The sequence below is a fragment of the Arachis hypogaea genome, chromosome 11 (genome assembly GCF_003086295.3).
Source record: "Arachis hypogaea cultivar Tifrunner chromosome 11, arahy.Tifrunner.gnm2.J5K5, whole genome shotgun sequence".
Classification (NCBI taxonomy): domain Eukaryota; kingdom Viridiplantae; phylum Streptophyta; class Magnoliopsida; order Fabales; family Fabaceae; genus Arachis; species Arachis hypogaea.
This window is the reverse complement of record NC_092046.1, coordinates 55,950,530-55,957,551: the sequence shown is the minus strand read 5'-3', so window position 1 is coordinate 55,957,551 and position 7,022 is coordinate 55,950,530. Positions and strand designations below refer to the sequence as shown.

At 35.5% G+C, this 7,022-nt stretch overlaps 1 non-coding gene across 1 annotated transcript; it reads left to right on the top strand.

Moving 5' to 3' along the window:
- Positions 1–494: 494 nt before the first annotated feature.
- LOC112724693 (small nucleolar RNA R71) lies at positions 495–602 on the top strand. Its single transcript, XR_003163844.1, has one exon. It is a non-coding gene; the product is annotated as a small nucleolar RNA R71 (small nucleolar RNA).
- Positions 603–7,022: the final 6,420 nt, after the last annotated feature.

Here is a 7,022-nt window from a genome sequence, read left to right as displayed (position 1 = left end):
ACTATGGTTTCAGTTCAGTTTTTTATTTTAAAAAACTGGTTTATTTAAAACAGTTTCAGTTCAGTTTCAATTCAGTTCAGTGAAACCAGTTTTTTTGCACACCCCTACATGTAATTCACCTCTGCTATTGCAGGGTTCTCAGGATCATAAGCTTCTTCTTCAGAAGATGCCTCTTTAGTACTGTTGGATGATTCCTTCAATCCATTCAAACTCTGAGAGATCATATTGACTTGCTGAGTCAATATTTTATTCTGATCCAATATGGCATTCAGAGTATCAATTTCAAGAACTCCCTTCCTCTGAGGCGTCCCATTACTCACAGGATTCCTTTCAGAAGTGTACATGAACTGGTTATTTGCAACCATGTCAATGAGTTCTTGAGCTTCTGTAGGCGTTTTCTTTAGGTGAATGGATCCACCTGCAGAATGGTCCAATGACATCTTTGATAATTTAGACAGATCATCATAGAATATATCCAGGATGGTCCATTCTGAAAGCATGTCAGAAGGACACTTTTTGGTCAGTTCCTTGTATCTCTCCCAAGCTTCATAGAGGGATTCACCTTCCTTCTGTTTGAAGGTTTGAACATCCACTCTAAGCTTGCTAAGCTTTTGAGGAGGAAAGAAATTGGCTAAGAAAGTCGTGACCAGCTTATCCCAAGAGTTCAGGCTATCTTTAGGTTGAGAGTCCAACCATATTCTAGCTCTGTCTCTTACAGCAAATGGGAAAAGCATAAGCCTGTAGACCTCGGGATCAACCCCATTGGTCTTAACAGTATCACAGATCTGCAAGAATTCAGTTAAGAACTGAAAGGGATCTTCAGATGGAAGTCCATAAAACTTGCAATTCTGTTGCATCAGAGAAACTAGTTGAGGTTTCAGCTCAAAATTGTTTGCTCCAATGGCAGGGATTGAGATGCTTCATCCATGTAAATTGGAATTAGGTGCAATAAAGTCACCAAGCATCTTCCTTGCAATGTTATTATTTTCGGCCATGCCTCCTTCTTTTTCGAAAATTTCTGTCAGATTTTCTCCAGAGAGTTGTGCTTTAGCTTCCCTTAGCTTCCTCTTCAGAGTCCTTTCAGGTTCAGGGTCAGCTTCAACAAGAATGTTCTTATCCTTGTTCCTGCTCATATGAAAAAGAAGAAAATAGAAAAGAAGATGAATTCTCTATGTCACAGTATAGAGATTCCTTATGTAAGTATAAGAAGAGAATAATGGAGGAAGGAAAAGATAAGAATCCAAACACAAGGGAGAGGAATGAGTTCGAATTCTTGGGTGAAAGAGGGGTGTTAGTAGATGAATAAATAATTAGAAAGAGATGAGGAGAAGAGAAATTCGAAAATTAAATAAATTAAAATAAAAGTATTTTTGTTTTTAAATTGAATTTAAAATAAAAAATAAAAATTAACATTCAAAAATTAAGAAAGAAAAATTGAATCAAATTAAATTAAATTTAAAACAATTAGTTAATTTAAAAAGGAATTTTGAAAAAGATGGAAGGGATTTTCGAAAATTAGAGATAGAATTAGTTAGGTAGTTTTGAAAAAGATATGATTGAAATAGTAAACTTTTAAAATCAAACAAAAAGTCAAGTAGTTAATTGAAAAAGATTTGAAAATCAATTTTGAAAAGATAAGAAGTTAGAAAAGAAGTTGGAAAAGATTTTGAAATTGATTTTGAAAAAGATGTGATTGACATTTATTTTGAAAAAGATTTGAAAAAGAAATTTAAAAAGATTTGATTTTTGAAATCAAAGTTGATTACTTGACTAACAAGAAACTAAAAAGATATGATTCTAGAGTTTAAAGATTGAACCTTTCTTACTAAGCAAGTAACAAACTTAAAAATTTTGAATCAATCACATTAATTGTTAGCATTAATTTCGAAAATATGAAATAAAAATAAGAAAAAGATTTTGAAAATCAATTTGAAATTTTCGAAAATCATAAAAGAAAAATGAAAAAGATTTGATTTTTGAAAAAGATTTGAAAAAGATAGAATTTTTAAATTGAAAATTTGATTTGATTCATAAAAAACAACTAAATTTTAAAAAGTTTTGAAAAAGTCAACACAAATTTTCGAAAATTTATGAGAGAAAAAGGGAAAGCTATTTTTTTTTATTTTTGAATTTTTAATGATGGGAGAGAAAAACACAAAAAAAAAGACACAATGCATGAAAATTTTAGATCAAAACACATGATGCATGCAAGAACACTATGAATGTCAAGATGAACACCAAGAACACTTTGAATGTCAAGCTGAACATTAAGACTTATTTTTGAAAATTTTTAAGAAAAGAAAAACATGCAAGACACCAAACTTAGAAATTTTCAAACTTTAGACACTAATAATTCAAAAATGCATATGGAAAACAAGAAAAGACATAAAACAAGAAATTTTAAAGATCAAACAAGAAGACTTACCAAGAACAACTTGAAGATCATGAAGAATGCAATGCATGGATTTTCGAAAAATGCAAGAAAGAGATAAACATGCAATTGACACCAAATTTAAAAACTGACACGAGATTCAAGCAAGAAACATCAAATTAATTTTTTTTGTATTTTTCGAAAGTAAGAAATAAAAGAGCTTAAAAATAAAATAAAATTACCTAATCTGAGCAACAAGATGAACCGTCAGTTGTCCAAACTCGAATAATCCCCGGCAACGGCGCTGATGAGACGCAGAAGCTGGTGAATTAAAAATTATTAAAATGGTTACGTTGCAAGTATAGTTCTTAACTCACCGAAAATCTGCCTATCAATTTAGAAGTATGTCACAGAGAGTTTGAATTAAAAATTACTGGGAGTTTTAAGTCCCAGGTCGTCTCCCAACGAGTTGCAGAAAAGTGTGCTATCTTATTAATCAGATGTTCAAAGAAGTTGAGTTGGGTAAATTGGAATTTAAATTGAGGAAATTTAGTTAATATGAATAAAAGCCTTGACTGGGAGTTGATTGGTTGGAATTTCTACTATTGATGGAGTGATTGTAAGATTAATTTATAATTAATGGTTGTTCTGTTTGGTTATCCTTTACTAAGTAAGGGAAAGTCAAACAAGCTGGAATGCCAGATCTGTTCAGAAGTTGCAACCCACTTAGTTCAAAGGGATTGGCGTTGGTGATAGGATAGCAATCCAACATTTAACCCAATTACAATTTTTTCTTCAATCCTTCCAACTCAAGAGTTCCTTTTAATCAACTCCCCATCAAGTAAGGAAACTACTCACGCATTGTAAATAAAGAATCCATAGCACATGAAAGGGAATTAAAAGAAGACATGATTATTGGAATTGAAATTGAATTAAAAAGAAATAATCCTTGCATTAAATAATCATAAAAGTATATGAATGACAAAATTGAACAAAGCAAAGAACATGGAAGAATAAAACCAAGTTAAGAGAACAAACTAGAATGACGTAGTCTTGATGAGGAAATAACCCTTCTCAATGTTCCAATGCTAAGACCAATAAAAATTAAAATTCTAGAACCTAGAGAGAAAAACCTAAGCGAGTAAAAAACTAGATCTAAAACTGTCTCTGAATGAATGTGTTATTTGTTTCTGCATGTTCTCTGACTCTAGTCTGCTGTTCCGGGCCGAGAACTGGGCCGAAATAGGGTCCAAAAATCGCCCCCAACGAATTCTGCAGATTATGCAGATCGCACATGTCACGCGATCGCGTCATCCATGCGGACGCGTCATTCGCGTTTTCCCTCGCCACGCGTTCGCGTCGTCCACGCTACCGCGTCGCCTGAGCTTTTCCAATCCGCGCGGCCGCGTGAGCCATGCGGCCGCGTCACCGCGATTTGCTCTCCTTCGCGCGGTCGCGTGAGCCATGCGACCGCGTCACTTCTCGCTGGTTATCTCTTCAAATTCTTGTGTTCCTTCCATTTTTGCTAGCTTCCTTTCCAATTTCCAACTCATTTATGCCCTGTAAAGTCTGAAACACTCAACACATATATCACAGCATCGAATGGAATAAAGGAGAATTAAAAATAAATAATTAAAGTCTCTAGGAAGCAGTTTTCAAACATGTAATTGATTCAGGAAGGAAATCTAAATGCATGCTAATTTAATGAATAAGTGGGTAAGGATCATGATAAAACCACACAATTAAACACAATATAAATCATAAAATAGTGGTTTATCAACCTCCCCACACTTAAACATTAGCATGTCCTCATGCTTAATTGAAGGAGATAAGGGAATGAGCATGAACATGTAGAAACTTATGAAATGCAATGCAAGCCTATATATATATATATATATATATAAATGCAACTATATGATTCTTGTCCACTTGATCAAAAGTAAATAAGCTCTTCAAAACAATTACAAATCAACTTCCACTAATTTTATCATTACACAATAAAATGGATAAAAGTGCAAGAAGATAGCTCATGAAAGCAGGGAACTTGAAAATTCAAGTATTGAACCCTCACTGATAATGTATGTATGCTCTAATCTCTAGTGTATAGGGTGGTCACTCTATCCTTCTCTAATCATGCTTTCTAACTTTTGTTCTTCTCCTAACCAATCAACAATAGTTAATACACCAATGCAAACATCATGAGGTCTTTTCAAGGTTGTAATGGTGCCAAGGCATAGGTAGGGGTGTATATTTGGTCAAGTGAGCTAATAAATTGAATCTTTAATTAACCCAAGATCCAACCTAACTTGTATACACTTAATGTAGTCTTTAAGGTTCATACCTAGCTACCCAGAGTTCCCTTTTTCAATCCCTACTCATGTATCAACTTCGTATTTTGATTCTATCATATGTGCACTGATTTTTGAATTCTAAATTTAACATTGGGGTAATTTTGTCCCTTTATTTATTGATTTCTCATATTTTTCCTATTATATATATATATATATATATATATATATATATATATATATATATATATATTTAAATTAAAAATAAATAAATAAAGTTTATCAATGCACATAGATTTTTCATTCTTATATTTTCACATGAGTAGGTATCCAAATTCCCCTTAAATTTTTATGACACATTCCCTTAACAACTTTTATTCCCACAATTTCCCATACTTAACTAGCAGACACAATTCTATCTTAAGCTAACCAAAGATTCAATTTGGGATATACAATTGTTTTTCGGCTTAAGGTTAGTAATGTGGTAAAATATCGAACAAATGGGAATTAAAAGCTCAAAGTGGTTAACAAAGGTAACTGAAAAGGGTAGGCTTAATTTGGATGAGTGATTTTAAACAAATAATGGCCTCAATCATGTGCAAGCATGCAAATATAATAACTATTGGACATATAAGATAAAACAAAATATAGATTACAATCATAGAGAAGTAAACACACAAGAATGAAATAATTATGGTTAAATAATGTAACCATTCATAAAGGCTCAAATCTTTCACAGGTTGTGTGTTCTTTAACTCAAATATCATGTTTCAAATACAACTCAAGCAAATTTATCAAAAAAAATTTTGAAAAATTAGTGAAATTTTGTTCCAAAGATAGATTTTTGGAAGAAACTCATTGTCTTTTCAATCAAGTAGAACATGCATGCAACTATCCTAACCTATGCAATTTATTATATTCTATAAAGGAAAGAAAATCTAACTAAAATATCCTAATTATTGGTGCTAGAGAAGAGAAATTACCTCCGGAAGTCAGGTACTGACCGACCTCCCCACACTTAAGGCTTTGCACCATCTTCGGTGCCATCTGTCAGGAACAGGGGTGGGCTAGTAGCAGTATCTCCACAGTCAGGGCCGTCATGGCTCCCTGTTCTGGTAAAGAAAGTGGAGTCCGGGGTCTCTGAGTCTCTGAAATGTCCCTTGAGTAGCTCCTTGAGGTGTTTGAATCGGCACTCGTTACGGCACTCTCTCATCTTAGCTTTCTGTTCTTGTCGATCCAACCGTTCAATTATCTGCTGGAGCAATTTCTCAGTTGTAGATGCTTGTGGTGTCGAAGAAGGATTATCTTCAACTGGAGCAGTAGGAAGGCTTGTAGTGGCTGCTGAGAGTCTGAGGTATTTCCCGTTAGGGACATACTGATCATCCCGTGGAAGCATGGCTTTGGTGTCCCCAGCTCTGTAGGAGACTCCGGCTGCTAAGACAAGATCTGAGACCAAGGTGGAGAAAGGTAAGTTGCCTGCAATTTGTACGTGTTCCATAGCATTCCGGATATGTCTTGAGAGATTCAGAGGTTGGTCTGTAAGGATGCACCATAGTAGAACAGCCATGTCGGTAGTGAAGGAGGACTCATGAGTGCTCGGAAAGACGTAATGGGACATGATCTGTGCCCATACGCGAGCCTCCAAGGTAAGTGCTGAAGCCAAGATTCCCTTAGGGTGGGTACGGTGGTATCCGTAGATCCAACGACTGCCAGGTAATGCGATGACTCCGAGAACGGAGTCCCAGTCGAATTGGTATCTCTGGCGCTGAAGGGCGGCTTCTTGAAAAGCGTCCATTCCTGCTAGAATAGGGGGAAGACTCAGAGCTCGCTGAATGGCCTCTTCTGTGATGGGGACTTGCTTCTGCTGGACATAAACAGACTGCAGGGTCGGTATGTAGAAGTTGGAGTAGAACTCAACTACCCAAGAAAGATTGACCTGCCTTGGCTGTTTCCATAGGAAACCCCATTGTCTTCGCTCAATTTGCGGCTCAACAAAGGTAGCAATATTGGACGGGAGGATAAGAAGGTATTCATTGTTATAATTCCTTTCTGCCAGGATAGGGAACATCTGCTTACAATAGCGATTTGAAAATCGTGCAGCGTCCTTTGCTGGAAAGGCTTTCTCCTTTTCGTCAACCTTTATTATCCTCTTAATTCTTTTTGTTGAGGGCTTGACTGCGGTGGAAGAAGGCTCTGCCACTAATGCTCTTTTAGTTCCTCTTCTTGCTGGTGGTTTGGAAGTTGCTTTCTCCTTTCCTTTCTTGGTGGCCATCCTGAAAGAAGGGAAGAGAAAGTAAATTAAATTCAAAGAGATATACAGCAAGGAAGGAAACGGAAAAGAGGGTGAATGATGCACAGTAAAA